At 33.4% G+C, this 20,800-nt stretch overlaps 1 protein-coding gene across 2 annotated transcripts in view; it reads left to right on the top strand.

Annotated features, from left to right (window-relative positions):
• LOC114332543 (Krueppel-like factor 5) overlaps positions 1-20,800 on the top strand; it is a 663,198-nt gene that overhangs the window by 230,860 nt on the left and 411,538 nt on the right. The window lies entirely within an intron of this gene.

Below are 20,800 nucleotides of genomic sequence, written 5' to 3'. Positions count from 1 at the left end.
TTAAATTTTTAGATGCTCCTCAATGTTTCCATTATTAAAGTATATGGTTTTGTAATATTGTACGAGGTATTTTAAAAGATAATTACGTTTTTTTGTTAATTTCGTAGCAATATTTACACCCTGTAGAATTGTAGTGATTTGACATCAAATTTTTATTTTACATATGTTCAAACGAGTTTTAATATAGTCTACTATTGTAATAACATTGTTTAACACCTATTGTTATGGTGGAATTTTCAAATGCATCCAAGTTTCTGGAGATGATCATGAATTTGGTCTTTTTAAGAAATCCAATGTAGTTTAATATATTATTTAATGATATGATAAAAGAAAATAAAGAATGCAAATATGGTCTAGTCTAGAGAGAGAAAAAACTTGATGAAAAAGCACAGAACCTGTATAAAAACAAAGAGCTGCTTCTTCATAGATGCATACCTGTTATGAAGAGTCGTTGCCTTTGCAATTTATTACATTTAGGAGACACTACATAAAAAGAATACTTCAGGCCTCGCTTCTTGTTGAACATTAAATCCGATGAACACACACATTTTATCAGAAAAATTATAACTTTAACTCTTTCCTAAGAATAGTAATTTGTTTTTTGATCAGTCAGAAACTTTTCCTTTTGTAGATGGTATGTATGATAACGAAGAAGAAGGCTAGATAAGGAAGTTGTCCAACGCAATATGGAGCAAATGGACGTAAATGAGTTGTGCCGTAATAATAGTATTTTCGTCGCCTTAGCGGAATGATGTGTCAGTGTTAATAACATAATGTGTGCGTTTCCGGTTTTTTCTGTTGTAGATAATAATCCGCTCAACTATAAGGCGTGGTCGAGTTGCTCGAACGCACACACGAACTTGACGTCATAGCATCAACAATCCACAATTATTGTTGTTAACTGGCAACATTTTTACCAAGGTCGGAAGAAAAACCGAAATCGCCACATTTGTATTTTTTTTATTTATGATGTCATTGAACTTTAATTTATATGCATTCATTATTATTTAACGAAAAGAAGTTATCAACAGGTCGTATCTCAAATTTTGTAGAGATATCAAATATTAAATTTGTAACAATAAAACTTCTGACTGTCCGTTTGATTAATAATTAGAAATTTCTATGAATTTGATTAACGTTTTAATCGCATGTGTTGGTGATTATCTACATGTAGTTTTACTACCAGGGAACCTATAAAGAAATATTATATAGAAACATTATAAAAAAATTATAAATTTGAGTAGGTAGACTGTAAAATTTAAATTTCTTGGGTGGGATATTTGGGGTTGGTCAATTAACAATTAGAGACGAATCGAACGAAGAACAAATAATAATTAAACATGTTATTTACAGAAATAGTTCAAAATGCAAACGATAAATGCTTAAAGCAAGAAACCCATTATGAACGGCCGGCACGGCACAGCCCGGCACGGCACAGGACAGTCCAAATTCATTTGTATAGTTTTAAATACAACGTAACCCATTACGAGCGGCCGGCTCGGCCCGGCACAGGCCAGCACGCAAACGGGACGGCCAAAATTCTCCGAGGAGAATAAAATCCGTTGAAGTCGAACGGCCTGAACGGCCAGTCGGCGCCAATGCGTCATAAGTGTTGGTAATAAGCAGATATATTGTTGATTTTTTAATTGAAAGCGCGTTGTTTCTTTTGAAATAAAATAATATGGAAGAACTTTTCATTGAGAGTGTCAGAGAATACTTATTTTTGTATGATGCATCGGACTCAAGTTATCACGATAGTAAGAAAAAGGACAATACATGGGTACAAATATCCGAAAATTTTGATCAATGGACAGGTACGTACATTATCTTTTAACCATGAATTCGTTTTTTTAACATGATGCATATTCATTAAAATTGTGTAGTTTATGTCTTTTAAAAACATTTATTTTACGATAGTTTTTAAAATATATGATCATTTTTCCGGTGCCGTGCCGTGCCGTGCCGGCCGTTACAAATGGGTTTTTGGACGTGCCGGCCTGTGCTGTGCCGTGCCGGGCGTTCATAATGGGTTTCTTGCTTAAGGTTAAAGGTAGACAAATTAATCAAGAACGAATCATGGATAGCATCCATGAAGAGATCCTAAAGCTGATGGACGAAAGAAGAAAAGCAAAAAATTATCCAGACATAAAACGGTAAATATAATAATAACCGACAGAAAACATAAATCAGAGAACCGACAGAAAACGAAGCAATGGAAAGATGCGAAGAAATTGAGGCTCCATCATCAAATAACGATAGTCACAATAATGTATGAAAGAACTCACAGGTGGACTAAGACGGAGACAGAAAGGAAATCTAACTGAGAATAAGAGAACACCTAGAGAGACTGTCCTAGAATACCCAGAAACTTAATTTCATGACATCGATGTTGGACCAGTCAAAATCCAATCAGGAAGGTACTAAAATGTAAAATGATATAGTTTGTTAAATTAGGTTTAATAAACCGTAATTTTTTTGCAAAATTATTGTATTTATATTGTCGTAACTAAAATAAAAAAAGTAGTCTTTATTCTCACATGGTGATGCATTATGACATTTAGACTTGCGCAATATGTTAGATCTTTAGATTTACATGATTTTAAAGAGCATTTTTAGCAGAACCTAGCAGAGCAGAACCTAGCAGTAGCATTTGTAAAGTCTTGTCCTCCAAATATAAAATCTTTTGCAAAAATTGTTTACATGTTACAAGTACAGTACAGATCAACGTTTAACCGAATCTGTCTATCGCTTCTAGGATCGTCTATACTAAAATAAAAATAAAGATGCAGTAGAAATAAACAAACCAAAACACGTTGAATGTTACGAGGAGCACTCCCGAATCATGATTTACAATGCATTAACTTTGTAAATAATGATTTGGGATTTACAATGTGTATACATTTGGCAGTGCTCCTTGTAATATTCAACGTGGCTTGGTTTGTCTATTTCTAGTCAGGGGCGGCTTTACCTATTGTGCAAGGTGTGCGGTGCACACGGGCGCCGCGATGTTGGGGGCGCCGGCAGCGAGCGCCAAAGAGCGGATCCTTTACTTTGTTTTTCAACATAAAATATGCTTTAAAACGATTAATGAAAAATTACATTGGATTCTATTACAGGTTTGGATATTTTAAATTACTTGTATGCAAATAAATTACTTTCAGTGTTCCCAAATTTGTTCACTTCCCTTAGAATTTACCTCACATTGCCAGTGACAGTAGCGCACAGTAAAAGATCATTTTCTAAATTAAAAATAATTAAAAATTATCTAAGGTCAACATTGTCGCAAAGCCGATTGACAAATTTATAACTAGTAAGTATTGAACATGAAATAAAAATTGAAGTAATAGTTATTTATGTACCAAGTCAGTAAATTTACTCTTTATCGAACGAGTCTGATATTATGAGCCGAACGAGACTAGCGAGCTAGGCGAATAACAGACGAGTTCGATAAAGAGGCTTTACTGACGTGGTGCATACAAAATTCTATCGCCAACAATTTGATATTGGTTAACACTTACTTATAATTTAAAATTTAAGAATTTTTTAAATATTAGAGTTAATAAAAATTTTATGACAGTGATGACAGACGACTTTTGCATGATGGCCGCTTTCGATTTTTAATTGATAGTATATCAATACATATTGAATAATTACTAATTCGGTCAAGTTTTGATTTATTTTCTATGAATATAATTACAAAATACTACAGAATTTTATTTTTGGCATAAATTTAATTAACAATGTCGTTAATTTTGTACAATATTTTTAATAATTAAAGTACATAAATTGTAAGTTAACTCAAATGAATAATCGATTACTGCCATCGATTACTTACATTCAATCTCGATTAATCGCGGCAGGTAAATTAAAATTCTTCTTTCAGTAAAATAAAGTGTTACTTTACTGCTGCAAATGAATACAATAATGGATGAGTTTAGTGACGGTTGGCGGTAAATCATATTATTCTATAATGCAAAAGCACGAAAAGTATCTTTTTTATAATTATATATTATAGTATGTGCGTCCTGTAATAATTCGTTAATAAATTATTATTGTTTTTTTTAAATAATCACAACGGTGTTCTTTTTTATTCATTCAACCAATTCCTTCCTAAAAGTACTATTTACTCGTGGACTCAAACCTGTCAAATTTCCTCAACCAATTTTTAACCTTACCTCATAGGTAAAAAATTTAATTTTTAATTAAATATTTTTTTCTACAACCGTGTTAAAAATGCAATTTTTAGCACTCCATACGAGCGTTAAAAATGCTACTTTAAGGCACTAGTGCTTTAAAAATTTTATGGCACTGCAGTTCGTATTTACCGTATAGGCATTTTTGATGTAATGTCAAAAAAATATAAAAATGGAATGTCAGTCAAGTTCAAGTAAAAGTTTTTGTAGATATTGTCCTGTAATTACGTTTGTAGAAAAAAATATTGTATGATATGCGTGTTAAAAAGTACATTTTTAAGGCACTTATGTGAATTGCAGAACTCGGTTCACTCATTCTGCAAACTTTCACATGCGTGCCTTAAACGTGTACTTTTAACAATTATATCATATGTAGGTTGTTCCGCAACCTTTAAATTGCAATATTTGCATCTGGATTTTTGTTTACATTATAAGCGTACCTAATGCCTCTAATACCCCATGTACTAGTACTGGATAGGTACCTATTCGACTATTCCATTTTGACTGCGCGTCTACCAAAGGGCGCCAAGGCATCTACTGCACACGGGCGCTACATGGGCTAGAGCCGCCTCTAGTGCATCTTTATTGCGATTTTAGTATAGGCGCAGCCCGAAATAAATCTTTATTTCGGCGTTTGACTGAAGTTTAGGGCAGTCAATGAGAGTATTTGGCTCCGAATTCCATCCTACTACAGCGATTTACTTGATATTTTCACAGTAAGGAGGGAATAGCTCAATAAACAAAGTCTACCCTATGTCGAGGTGGGCTTTTATCTTGGGGGTGGTTGCCACCCCTTCGCGGGGTGAAAAATGTTTTGGTTAAAATGTTTTCCTTCTACAATTCTTTTTATTATAGTGTTGTTTCTATGTTTAAAAAGTTGGACTTATTTAAAAGGATTGGTTTTTGAAAAAAATAAATCAAATTATAAAGCGCATTTTTAAATTTTCTTAAAAATTCTCCTTTTCCTCCATGTAAATCGAAAAAGCTAAGAGATACGAAAAAAAGATATCACACAAAAATGTAGGGCTTTTTCAGATAAAAATTTCCTTATTATTTCTCATTACTGTATCTCTTATCATTTTCAAGTTTCATGGAGAAAAAGGAAGGTTTTTAAGAAAATTAGAAATTATCTCTATAATTTGATCTTTTTTTTTAAAACCATTCATTTTATTCATTCATTCAATTTTAACCAAAACATTTTCCACCCTTAAGAAGGGGTGGGAACCACCCCCAAGATAAAAGCACACATCGGCATAGGGTAGACTTTGTATTAGGAGATAAGTAGAGGCTAGATCCAAAATTTCATTAAAATCCATGCAGTAGGATATAATTCAGAGGTAATACCCTATTCTTGCTCCCATTGACTGGCGTAGTTAGAAAGTTCTAGGTTTGACTAAAAACACTTTAGTCAAAGGGCGAAAATGGAATTTATTTCGGAAATTATCCAAAGGGCTAGGTCAAACCTAGTATAAACTAGTGTACCAGGAAGATACCAGAAAGAAACTGCATATCTACCATTAACTATTACATATAGGTACTTATTTATTTTAAAAGCTTTTTAAACTCAGAAAAAATTTAAAGTAATGAGTAGTACTTTAACTGCTTGAAATAACATTATTATCACAGCCATAAATATTAATAATTGCACTAAGTAATGAGGGAAATTACCGTAAAGTATAAAAATTTTGAAGTTATGGTGGGCATAAATACTATATCAACTAATCAACGGTAACATAATATTATACAAGAGACGGGGAATCCGTACACTAGTTTTAAATGTTATGTTAATATAAATATAATATACAGTGCTAGTCAAAAGTCCGTACCCCCCCCCTCGTATCTTTTGAACGGTTATACCTATAATAGTGAAATTTGGAGGACGGAAATAAACGGACGTAAGCTTCTTAACTAGTTATGACAGGTGACGTAATAGTGACAGATGACGTTACAGAGCCACTGTGACCGATAATTTTAAATAAGACCTTATGGTAAGTGATACCTCGTTTGAAAGGTATTTAGAATACCTATTCAGTCATACTAATTTTTTTGACTTTAGGTTGATTTTGATTTTGGTGAATAAATTAAATAAATATGATATTATAGTTTCGAATTTAATTAATAAAAATTCAAATGTCCGCCTATGGATTTTTTGTCAAAAAAGTTGACGTTTTTTAATTCTCTAGTAGTTTTTACGTCAACGTCAACCTGTTTGACAAGTAGGGGAAAGGAGGGTAAGATGGAAGGGTAGGGCAAGATGGAAATTACCTATAAAACCCGAACTGCGCAATGAAGCGCCTGGATCCACATCCACACAGATGCAGACGAACCTCTTCCATTTACAAACGACGGCTGAATCAGTTCAGGTCAGCTAATGAGTGTACACGCTTCCTTCTTATTTTCGCAGTTAAATATTACACAATTATTGAATTTTTGTGATACGATTATTTAAACAAGGTGTATAATATTATTATTATGCATTTATTCAAAGTATCTATTAGGTACAGGTTATCTGAATTGATATTTAAATAAGAGAAATATTAAGGTGGTATGACACAATGTTAAAATTTATATAGTTTTTAGGTACAGTTACCGTCACTATTTCAAAACCAATCTTCAACTTAGAGGTATGTACGTGAACTGTAGACTTTCTATTTTAATAGTATCTAGTTAAAATTTCCAAAGAAAGCAGTATATTTTTTATAACTGTACTTAAAGGAGTCCATGTCATAACTTACTTAGTAACTTGCTATAAAAATTCGTTTTGCATAATAATTTTTGAACTTGGGTGGAAAATAACTACCAGAAACGATTAACTATGCAAAAAGCTTTATTTTAAACAAAATTTCATTGTCCATACTGCCATAATTTTTAAATTAACTGTACCTAAAAGTAAAAATTTTAGTTAAAAGCTGCAATCTGGGGATTTTGTTGAAATTACAGCAATAAGTTGGCATTTTTCTAGTGATAAATTAGTTCCGCTGTCACTTAATAGATGAGAAGATGAGTTCACGTGTCATTTAGTAGATGGCAGCAGTGATGTATTAAATGGAGCCAGATGCGCGTTTGCCGGATTTTAAGAAAATCTACAAACAATTGAAAACGAGTTTTGTAACCACGGAAATACGATGAATCACGCGGTTTTGTTTAGAAAAGTGGCCCCACCCCCTCCCAGTACGCATTTTGGACCTTGTTTGACTTTCACTTTCAATCATGATTGTATAACGTCACAGTGTCTTAACAATACAAATATACATGTTTTATGCTTGAAACCGTGACGTTCTACGAATGGTTGAAAGTTAAACGAGGTTCAAAATGACTCAAAGTGTTTACTGGGGGATTATACTAGTTTTGACATAATACATAAATAACATAAGTAAGCTCTAGTATGTTATGTGGGGCGGATCTAAAAACAATTTCAGTTTTATTCACTTTCTGGCAAATTTAATTTTTATAGGGCCGCAAATAATGCATTGTTCGGATACAATTAGCGTCTCTTTGTAAAGACGATGACGTCGACATTTTTACACACATTACACATGCCAATGGCCATTAGTATTTGTTGAGGCATTATCCTAATAAAAAAATTGTAGACAAAACAATATTGTATAATCATTGATTAATTTATGTCAAATATTTCCGTAAGTGAAAAAAAATATTGAAATTTACTGGAGTAATAATTAGATAAACCGATATGCAGACGATACAGTTGTGGTTGCTAGCAGTATCGACAGGCCTGTCATACCCGGGTACCTACAAAGAGCGAGTGAAAAAAGAGATTTTAACCATCAACATAAATAAAACAAAAATGGACACTGGTGAGCAAAACTCAAAAACCTGCCAGACAATTGAAAATAAAAAACCAATTCAACACGTAGAAGTATATGTATACCTTGGAACAGTCGTCAACTAGAAATGGGATCAAACAACCGAAATACGATGTAGAATTGAAAAGGCCAGAGCTACATTTAACATGAGAAATATATTCAATCATTGCGACATATCTGTCCCACTAAAAATACGGCTGCTAAAATGCTATGTATTTCCAGTCTTGTTGTATGGAGCAGAGACCTGGACAATAACGGAAACATTATCGAAAAGGCTAGAGGTATTCGAAATGTGGGTGTACCGACTTATCCTCAAAATGTCTTGGACGACTCACACTACCAACGTAGAGGTATTGCGCTGAGGAGAAAACAAAAATGAGAAATCTGTTTCACAATAGAAACGGAAACCTGAATACCTCGATCATATTATGAGACATGATAAATATCGTATACTGCCACTGACAATACAGAGTAAAATAGAGAGCAAACGTGGACCCAGAAGAAGAAGACACTCATGGCTTCAAAACTTACGCCAATGGTTTGGACTAACGTGCCAATGTCCGCAACGGACGAGGCACATGAAGAAGAAGAAGAAGAATTTAAAATGAGATATTCTTCTTCTCACGGTGCTTATTCGTTCCGAATGTTGGCGATCAGCATGGCTATCCTAACTTTGCATGCTGCTATTCGGAATAGTCTGTTTGTCGATGTAGGTATTGAACCAGTTTCTCAGATATATTCTTCTTCTCCCTGGTCCTCTCTTCCCAATACCTTGCCCTGAAGAATGAGTAGCGGCAATCTCTATTCATTCCTCATAACATGGCCAAGATATTCTACTTTGCGCTCTTTGATAATAATGTGTCTTAATAATCTCGCATTCCTTGCCCATTCTACGTAAGACCTCAACATTAGTCACACGACCCATCCACGAAATTCTTAAAATGCGACTGTAATACCACATCTTGAATGCCTTGAGTTTTCTTAAAGAAGTTTCGGAAAGAGTCCAGGCTTCTACTCAGTATAATCATCTAGAAAATACATAGGATCTGATAATAGAAATTTTGTTAACAAGTGGTAAATGTGACTTCTGAAACGAGACTTCATCATTATGAACGCTGATCTCGCTTTTCCTATGCGTTGTTTTATTTCACTAGAGTGGTCTCATTGACTGTTTATGTAGGTACCAAGGTATGTGTAGCTGTCCACTCTGTCAATTGGTTGTTGGTTAACCAAAAGCCGTGTATGTAATATATTTCGCTCTTAATGACTACCATTACTTTCTTTTTTTTTCGTATTGAAATTCCATGTTCACTACTTATGTCTTATATGCGCGACATTATTCTTTGCAAATCATCTAGCTAGGCTATCTGCAAAAACTACTGCGTCGTCGGCATATCTAATGTTGTTTAGATCTATCATCTAATCCAGTTTCCTCCAAGATAATTTATGAGTATGTGCAGCTTATCATGTTGTACTCTATCAAATGCCTTTTTGTAGTCGATAAAACAAATATATAGCATTTAGACAGTCAATAGAGCCTCTCGGGTGCCTAAGGGCAAGGCATTGCGGAATCAAATCTTTGTCCGTGATACTTGTTCTTCGCATTTTTTATATAGGTATTCTGCAGTATATTACTTTTAAAAATGTTTTAAGTAAGTGGTTCATTAGGCTAATTATTATTCTGCCTCGCATGTTGAAATGAGAAATGAAATGAAAATGTGAAATTTTCCGAGGAAAGAACTTTCCCTGTTGAAAAAACATTCAATATGAAAAAAGTTATTGTAGTGACTCTGTTTTTCAATTGACTTACGTATTTTACATTTATTAAAAATACTAATTTTATACTCGATCTTCATTCTGAGAATTAGCATAATTCTTTTTTGGTCATTTAGATAGGCACTTATTACTTGTATTTCAAATAATTGCAAATTTCTTTAGTTTGAAATAAATCCTTTTGAGCAGGTAAAGAATTACGAATTGCCGTATAATACAATATTAAATAATAAACTATATCCAAATGAATGAACGTTTAGTATCTATTAATGAGAATTTACCCTAGGCAGGTAAAGAAAGGATTAACAACTGTCGTCTGTAAATACAAAGTACGATTAAGATCAAGATGTGCCGAGCCTAAGTTGCAATACATGGTATCAATGCGGTGTCGTTCAGAGAACTAAATTTAATAATAAAATATATGTACGTGCTGCCATCTATTCAAAGAACTGTTAAACGTTAGTTTAAAAATTGGCCACCTATTTTGACCATAGCGTACTAATACCCCCTTAAAGCATTTTTAAAATATTGATATTATTATTGGAAAGGGGCATATGGGCAAGATGGAAAATTGCAACTTAGGGCAAGTTGGAAGATAATAGTTAGGCAAAAATAATACCAAGGAAATAGGAACCTGCGAGAATAAAAGAAAAGGTAAAGGAAAAGGGACAAAAATAGAAAAAGTTAAAAATATTGTACAACATTTAAAACAGTCTTCACAAAATGATGTGTTCTGTGTATGTGATGAACGTTATGTGGAACCGCCCACAGAGGACTGGGTACAATGTCCTGTATGTAATGGTTGGGCAGATGGCAGTTTTTTGTGTGTAAACTGTAAAATGTAGTGCTTTCCTCTACATTCCATCTTGCCCGAACAAGCTTTCCATCCTGCCCTCAGGGTAAGGGCAAGATGGAATTTTTGACATTATTTTTTAATTACTCATAAAAAAAATTCTACTTATTTTTAATAATATTTAATGGCTGACTTTTGTAACTGTATAAGGTCTCTTTCAAGAATGATTAAAATGAAAGTTTTGTATTACGTTGTTTCATTTTTTTACACATTATAAAGTTAAGCCTTCCATCTTGCCCTCCCTTCCCCTAATCATAGGCGGAATTTTGAATTTTTATTAATTAAATGCGAAACTACAATTTTATATTTATTTCATTTGTTCATCAAAATTAGTTTAAACTCAAACAAAATTAGTATGACTGAATAGGTATTTTCAATACCTTTCAAACGAGGTATCACTTGCCATAAGGTCCCATTTAAAATTATCGGTCACAGTGGCTCTGTAACGTCATCTGTCACTACTACGTCACCTGTCATGACTAGTTAAGAAGCTTACGTCCGTTTATTTTCTTCCTCCAAATTTCACTATTATAGGTATAACCGTTCAAAAGATACAAGGGGGGGTACGGACTTTTGACTAGCACTGTATAATCAACAACGACAAAATAGATTGTGAATCTCTCACTCTTTGTCTCTCTCTTTACCGCTGAGTATGTCGTTATGATGTCGTGTATGAATGTTACTACATTAAAGATCTGTCTCAAAGACCGATGTCAGATTATGCGTTTTGACCGGATGCGTTTTCGCCACATCCGGTGAAAACGCATAGTGTGACAGATCGGTCCGGTTGCGTTGGAAACGGATGCGTTTTGAGTCATCGGTACTGGCTTACAAACTGCACCAGAATAAACGCATATTGTGCCAGGTCGGTCCGGTTGCGTTGGAAACGGATACGTTTTCACCGCATCCGGTCAAAACGCATAATGTGGCATCGGCCTAAAGATGATTTTCTTTTGAATATTCCTGTAACTTGGTCGATCCATCTTGTTGACAGTGGCGGATCCAGGGGAGGGCGATGGGGGCGATCGGCCCCCCTCTCTAACCAAGTTATATATAAAGATTATAAAAACATTCATTTATTCGTTTATTTTTAATAGAAATTTAGCCAATCGCCCACCCCCCTCTTGAAGATGCTTGATCCTGCTAGATCCGCCACTGCTTGTTGACGAACTTCCTCGTAACCGTCGGCCTTCTAACTTTCCTTAAGCGCGTGATACACACGCAATCTTTAAGTACGCGGGTTTAAAGATCGCGGACTTACTCGGCTCGCCGTCGGTGATACACGGCAGACTTAAAGTACGCGGTTTTAAAGATCGCGGTCGCCGTCGGTAGCAAAAAATTTAGAAACTGTCCTCGTGGTTAAATTTTTTATTTTCTGTGTACCTAATTTTGCTGAAATCTTATGTTTTTTAGTAGAGTTTGATTATTTTTTTGATCAGGTTTTGTTAAATAGAAGAATAATTTGATTTTTTATAAGTGTGGTAAGCTGTCAAATTCATGATGTGAAGTATAGCACTTGTTTTTGATCTATTTTAATTTAATACAAGGTAGGCATAAACAATCAAAATATCATAGATAAGATGGTAATATTTTCATCAGGAGGATAAAACAGCCTATAAATAATTAGGTTTACTCAAAAACAAATAATCAAAATAATTTAGTATAGTTTAAAATAGTGTTTTACGGTTTTCTCAAAACTTATAAAATGTAACTTGTCTCATTTCAACAATAACCGATTGAATTATTTCTAGGCAATTTGCTTAATTAGTGAAAATATAAGTGTAACTTTAAACGCAATAACATGATAGCTCGAGGCTCGTGGCTCGTGGCAGTGATACACGTACGGGTTACGAGTAAGATTTCAAACTTGTTGGATCGACGGCGTACTTACTCGGCGGACTTAAAGTACGCGTACTTGCGGTGATACACGCGCGAAAAAGGTCGCGAGCCATAAGTTCGCGTACTTACTCGCGTGTGTATCACCCCCTAGATAATGAGTCTCTTCATGTTTTATGTCATAACTCGGCCAAAGTATGTATTTTAATTATTGGAAATGGACTGGAGAGTCAATTACTCATCTTTAGTTCTCCTATAACTGAATTTAGTGTGACCGGTCGGTCCACGGAATTCGCAACATTCTACTCCAACAGATCATTTCAGTGGCGTTTATCTTTCTTCTTTCAAGGTCCAGAGATTGTCTCAAAATTGGCATCCGTATGCCAGTATGGGGAATATAGCAGATGATCAACATCATCCATTTTCTCCTGTACTGACCCTGTAATTGTGATCAGTGATCCCAGGTCCCAGATACACGTATCCCAGATACATATTGTTATGTCGTCTATCTATCATGATTTTGTCTTTAATATGTTTAGCTACAGACCAAATATTTGCCTTATATTTTCAATCAGTTACATGAGATCAATTAACTCTTCTTGACTATTCGCAATAAGGACTATGTCACTCGGAAAACCTAGAGTACCTATCGGCCGACCGCGCAAAAGATGAGGTGACAACCTTCCATAGAGGTATCAATCCGCCAATAAACAAGTAGAACTGCTTAGAAAGAGGGAGAAGATGAAAACACAGGTTATTTATTTGTCTCCCATTTATTATTATGTTCTTTCCCCATCTATACAGCGCTCTTCTCATAATATCATCATCACGTAGCGTTACAACCATGGGTGGGTCTTGGTTATCTCTCCATCGCATTCTGAGACGTCCAAGTCGTCTTTTGCCTGCAGGAATCTCCTCCCATGTCTAGTGTGACCAACTCCAATTCAGTCGAATCCGGGACAAGGCTGGAAAAAATAACTGAAATCAGGGACTTTTCAATGAAAATCGGGCTATTTTTTTTTTAGAAGACGATAATTAAAATACAGGAATAAAAAAAGTCCACCGTTTTAGTTTTCATAGTACTATAATACCACGATATAAAATGCATGCGTTTTGGATGTGATAATAATTAGTATTACACCCTAGAAATTGTCGACTTTTTTCGTCCCACCAATTCAATTTGATGTGAATTCTTAGAAGAATAACTTATTCTAAGTTTCAAATTAGAATTTTACCAAAACGTTGAAAATTCGGATGGCCCGGAAGCCTTGTCCGGGACTCCGGGACACGACTTCGTAATTCGGGCCATGTCCCGGATTTTTCGGGCTAGTTGGTCACACTACCATGTCGCATACCTGTCTTACAAGTCTCTCGTTATGAAGTCGCCGCATATTTTAAATAATTGTGGAGACAGTATACATCGTCGTCTGACACCTTCTTCTAAATAAAATTTCTTGTAAAGAATAATTACTGTGAATAAAAATATGATATACGAACAATACAAGCTATAGTATCTAATATAGAGAATATTTGGGCATTGGGAATCCTAAAATAGAAATTACCTAATACATAGTAAAAAAAATTAAAATAGATTATAAGATTGGTTAAGAACAGTATAAGTTATATAATAAATCTTCAGTAAATAGAGAATCAGAAAATATAAAATGTAAATAAATTTAGATAACTGGTTACAAAAATGTGGATGTTCTGTCATAAGTTCGGAATTTTTATAGGTTGATTTTAGGAGTTTAGATTATATTTTGTCTAATCTTATTTCTGGTTATTTATGTTTAATGTTAAAACAATGCAAATTAACTGTATTATGTATTTATGGTTTACTATACCATGGAATATGGAGTCAGGATTTTATTAGAATGAATACTACAATTTGCTCAACATAATCTCGATTTAATTGATATGACAACTAAATGTATGGCGAATGGATTTAGTGTCCGCAGTCATATAAACCCAAATAAACAACTAAATGTAAATAAAAAAAGAAAAATCAACGCAAGGTCGATATAGGTCGATTTCCTACATCTGAAGAAAATGGGAGTGAGGCAATGGGAAATAGTGGCACAGGGCCGACAAACATGGAAGGCAATATTAAACGCGGCAAAGACTCACGAAGAGTCGAAACTCCATCGACGATGATGATGATGATGATGATGATGATGATGATGATGATGATGATGATGATGATGATGATGATGATGATGATGATGATGATGATGATGATGATGATGATGATGATGATGATGATGATGATGATGATGATGATGATGATGATGATGATGATGATGATGATGATGATGATGATGATGATGATGATGATGATGATGATGATGATGATGATGATGATGATGATGATGATGATGATGATGATGATGATGATGATGATGATGATGATGATGATGATGATGATGATGATGATGATGATGATGATGATGATGATGATGATGATGATGATGATGATGATGATGATGATGATGATGATGATGATGATGATGATGATGATGATGATGATGATGATGATGATGATGATGATGATGATGATGATGATGATGATGATGATGATGATGATGATGATGATGATGATGATGATGATGATGATGATGATGATGATGATGATGATGATGATGATGATGATGATGATGATGATGATGATGATGATGATGATGATGATGATGATGATGATGATGATGATGATGATGATGATGATGATGATGATGATGATGATGATGATGATGATGATGATGATGATGATGATGATGATGATGATGATGATGATGATGATGATGATGATGATGATGATGATGATGATGATGATGATGATGATGATGATGATGATGATGATGATGATGATGATGATGATGATGATGATGATGATGATGATGATTCCCTAACTCCATTAGCCTGATATTGGTGAAAAAGGATTTCAATGTAACTTAGAGACCCAGCAAATTAGTTTAATTGTAATTAAAAGTGTAAAAAATACGGGGTGATTTGGGGGGATTGAAAGGGGACGGAAAAAGTGTTTTTAATTTCCACCGAAATGTGACATCGTATAAAAAAATTAGATACAAAATTTGTAGATAACATAAAAATCTACAATTTTTATTATAGGTATAACAATTTTAATGTAAATTCAAAATTACGGAAAGAAAGGAAAAAAATCGTCTTGATGTTTTCGTTTTTCAATTTTGTTGATACAATTTGGAGAAAATATGTATTAATACACACACCGGCAAAATTAGCCGAACACGTTAAAAATGGGACATGTTTGATGTCTCGTACTTCAAAAACCAGTGGTCCGATTTGAGTGATTCTTTTAGTATGTTATAGCCTTATTATTTAAGAATATCGGTGTAATAATATTGTTGCTAGACAGGTAAATGTCATTTTATACCGGGTGTAACAAGCATACTGTGTTTTTTTCTTAAAGTTCGGAACGCCCTGTGGAATATTCCAGCATATATAAAATATTAAAATTAAAACTCGATTGTATAATTATGCTTTCTTAACATTTTCTTTTTTGATTCATTTGCTTATGTTGGAAAATAAAAAAGTTATGTGCTTTAACAACTAGCCATGTTTTTTATCAATTAATCCTCATAGTAGGGGAGAAAAGTATGCTAAATTTGCAATTACTCGAGCGTTCTTGGGACCTGGAGTGGTTGTAAAGAATGGGTGGTACAACCAAAAAAAGTTAAGTTAAGTTTTCCATAAAGTGTGGGACTCTCCATTTTTAAATTTAATTTTCCATTTCCACCAATGGTTTTTTCCGATTATAGCGCCATTTATCCATAATAGGAAAAAATGTTGCGAATAAAAGTTGCTTATTTTTACGTCAAGGATCCAAATCTGCAATAAAAATTGGGGGCTCCTATTTAATATTTTAATGTAACCCCCCACCCCACCTCCGTGGAGGTCGTGTTTGGTGCCATTCGGTCGATTTTTGAAAAATATTGAATAGGTGCATTTTGCAGTTTTACGATCTGATGTTCATTTCGCAAAATATCGCAGGGTTCGTATTTATAATTTTTAATTTACCCCCCACCCCTCTCCGTGGGGTGTGTCGAGCCCCCACGGAGGTGGGGTGGGGGATTTAATTTCAAATCTTAAATAGGAACCCCCAATTTTTATTGCAGATTTGGATCCTTTACGTAAAAATAAGCAACTTTTATTCGACATATTTTTTTGAATTATGGATAGATAGCGCTATAATCGGAGAAAAATGATTATTTCAAATGGAAAATTAAATTAAAAAATGAAAAGTCCCCCACTTTATGGAAAACTTAACCTAACCTTTTTCTGATTTTAGCACATACTCTTCACAATCCAATAGGTCCCCATAACGCTCGAGTAACTGCAAATTTAGTATACTTTCCTCCCCTACTATGAGGATTATTGATGAAAAACATGGATAGCTGTTAACGCACATAACTTTTTTATTATCTCACATAAGTAAATGAATCGAAAAGGAAAATGTTAAGAAAGCCTAAGTCTACAATCGAGTATTTATTCTAATATTTTACATATGCTAGAATATTCCACAGGATGTTCCAAACTTTAAGAAAAAAACACAGTATGATTGGTACACCCGGTATAAAATGGTATTTACCTGTCTAGCAACAATATTATTACAACGATATTCTTAAGTAATAAGGCTATAACATACTGAAAGAATCACTTAAATCGGACCACTGGTTTATGAAATACGAGACATCAAACATGTCCCATTTTTAACGTGTTCGGCTAATTTTGCCGGTGTGTGTATGTTGGTAATTTTCAAAATTAAAAAAAATAAAAGATTCGGAAATATTCGTGTTCTGTGGATAATATTGTTTTTACTTCCTTTTGCTAATTTGCTTGATCTATTAGATAATTTGTGATTGATGACACAAAACTAACCTATTGATGTCACAATGTCAATAAAGTTTTTCTTCAGAGTGTTCCTAAAATAAAATAAAATAACCTATCAAAAACAAATTCTGAACCTCGTGTATATTTCTTATTCCTCTTCTGTTTACGTTTTTCCCTAATTTAACACACGTTGGGGCCTGTTGGTCACAATGATTAAGAACGATTTTTTGCTGCAACCGAATACGATTTGCCAACATAATGTGCTTGTTTAATCTAGACGATAAATAAATATAAATCAATAAAATGGAAAGTTTCATAACAACAAATAATCACCGAACGAAGGAGCTGTTCACAAAGAATTTGTTTAGAAACCCGCATTCACTGACAGTCTAAATTGGCCGTGTCGGATTTGATTAATTTTTTCTTCGAGCAGGTACTTAAAACTACTGTTAATAAGCTGTATATAAAGCTTGTAGGTGAAGGATTGTAGAGGTAGTATAATTCGAATGTAAGAGGGACAAGAATCGATTGGTTTTTCATTGGTAACTACAGGAATGGAGTAGGTCTAAGTAGCAATATATCGATACATTTTTGGCAAAGTAACGTAAGGGACATTTACGATATTATTGTTTAGAAGGTACTGCCAAAGTGTAGTAAGCTTGGAATTACTTTAAACCTTTTTTTTAACTATTTTAAAAACGTATGTCCAGAATTGTTTTAATCATACTCGCAAAAGAAACGCATGAAAAGAAAAAACCTGATTTTTCTACAAAATCGTTTTTGGTGACTTACGTTACTATGCAAAAAATGTAGGTATCGATTTGTAATGTTTTATTTGGATTTTATTATTTATTAATGAATGAATTAAAAAGGAAAGTACTTTAAAATTGTGTAAAATATTTAATTCCTAGCTGAGCGTTTTCGGCTTAGAAAGCCATCTTTAGAACTATGCTACAATAAAAAAGAGGGATCCCATTGTTCAGGGGTCGTATTTTCGAATTCAATCGAATATTTTCTCATACGAGTTAACTCGAATAAAAAATTTCGTATACCAACGTGAATGTGTATTTTTGAACGTCCTTCGAAATGTTATACGTATACGAGCAGAATTTGCACCGGCAACACTGCAAATTCGAATAACATTGAACTTATTTGTCATCTGAAGAGTCGCAATGTTGCCATACTTTTTTTGTATACCTATTTCTTGTATAATTTCAATCAATGGTATAATCGCAGTATTAAAAACAAAATGTTATATTTGTTATATATACTGGGGTATAATGTACAAGAATAAGATTGTATAAGAACGTTTAATGTATAAAGATAACGACTTATGGTCTGAACAAATTATAAAAAAATGCCATTTTTGGGAAAAGTTGTTTAGCAGTTATTTTAAGTGCAATCGAATCTTAAGAGTGCATAGGAATATTAGTAATATCGATTTGCAAAGTCCGCAGAAAGTGTGCTATTTTGTTTAATATTATTTTTGTATCCAGTATTTACACTGAAATTTTACTATTTATTTTTCAAAACTTTACTTCAAAGCGATTTTTTAAATGCACCTTTATATAATGTGATAATATGAAAAAATTGAGGATATGGCAACGGTGTCATATGTCAAGTTTGGAGCTTAGATCCAATGATATATAAGAGGACTAAGATCCAATGCTAAAATGCGTACATAAAGTTAGGTTAGGTTATATTTTCAAGGCATAATCGTACAACATGTCCTTTCTTTATATTAAAGAATTATTTAAACCAGCCATTGAAAATAAATTTCAATGTAAAAATATTGTAGACAACAACACAATTAACACTATTAGCTAAAACTATCATGACAGCTGAAATGACCTTTAAATGACAACAGAGCATCACGATTCGAATGGTTCATAGGTTCATACCCATTCGAGTCGTCGTATACGAAAAAATTCGTACACGAAGTATTCGAAAATACAAGACACCGGATTTCAAGCGAAATTCTTCTAATTTCGTATGCGAAATATGCTCGAATGAATTCGAAAATAGGACCCCAGAAGGTGGAACAAAATTTTTTCTCACAATTTAAAAAGGTTTGAGTTTCCAAAAAAAAAACATCAAAAAGCCAGCACATTAAGAGAATCCACAAAAAAAAAACACATTCAAAATTTGGGTTATGGTATGATGCAAGCACCCATGAGGCGTTGACCCATAGAGTTGAGGCGGCCAACAGAATTAACAGAATCCGGCTGTTAAATGGTTATTTCAAAAAATGAAAACTGACAATTTCATTCATACATAGGAATTTATCATTATTTATTCCTTATCTCAAGTTCTCATTCTTCTTATATCTTCTATTCCTTAAGTTATCATTAAATACAGTAACATTTCATAGATTAAGGGGTGATTTTTCATATAAAGAAGAAACTTGATTGTAACATTTCTATTATGGTACTTGAGGTAAGTACGTAAGAAAATGTATAATTTTTTAATGAAAACTTTGAAATATCTTGTTAAGAATAATTTGTCAAATGATTAATTACAAAATTGTTATAAATTAATAATGAAAGTTAAATCAATGAAAAAATTTAATTTTGATTGTTGAGGCCACTTCTTCCTCTGAAATCTCTCACAATAATTTAAAAAGAGGTTTATAGTTGCAATTACTGAGATTAACGTGTCTGTTTCAGCAAAAATATTGGTTCAATTTCATGTCTTTAGATATTTCAAGATCTAAAAGGTTATTTTTTAATAATTTTTATTTGGAATGTTATGTAAAATTTGACTATTTTTTTAAGGAGAAAAGGAAAGATTATTAAATTTGATGTGATGTCCAAAGTTAGATTTATCTGTAGATATTATTAAGATGCTCTTTGATTCTTTGAAAAAGATCATGTGCAGATGTTGTCTTAAATCAGGTTATGAGGTTCTTTAAGCAGGATGTTATACTTCTTCCTGCACCTAGCTTTCTAAATATTTTTCCTTGCAGAATGTATTGATTGCATAATGTGTCCAAAGTATTATAGCTTTCCAGATTTTATGGTGGTCAGTATCTGTCGGTTCTTCATTCTTATTTGCGACTCGATCAGTCCATGGAATCTTAAAAATTCTCATATATAGCCACATCTCAAGTGCTTCCGATCTTCTGCATATCTGATGATATTTAGCTGGTCACCGTTTAGTAGAATGCCTTTTTCAGTTTCATGGTGCATGATAAAAAGAAATATTAATAGTGCAGAAAAAATGCAGGTTTTTCAAAATTAATACCATTTATTTATGTAAAAAAATAAACTTCACCTACATTCTGTATATTTTAAAAATTTGAAATTTCAAAACCAATTTACATTAATAGAAATGTTTTTTATTATTAGATATGGCTATCTATAAGTTGCTAAACTAAACGTGCCAATACATGTATTTTTGAGCCAATATAATCAACGTTTTGTATTTTGAGAACGATTTCCGAGTGAATGGATTTC

Source organism: Diabrotica virgifera, chromosome 2 (assembly GCF_917563875.1).
Source record: "Diabrotica virgifera virgifera chromosome 2, PGI_DIABVI_V3a".
NCBI lineage: Eukaryota > Metazoa > Arthropoda > Insecta > Coleoptera > Chrysomelidae > Diabrotica > Diabrotica virgifera.
The sequence above is the reverse complement of the archived record's forward strand: the minus strand, read 5'-3'. Positions and strand labels throughout refer to the sequence as shown.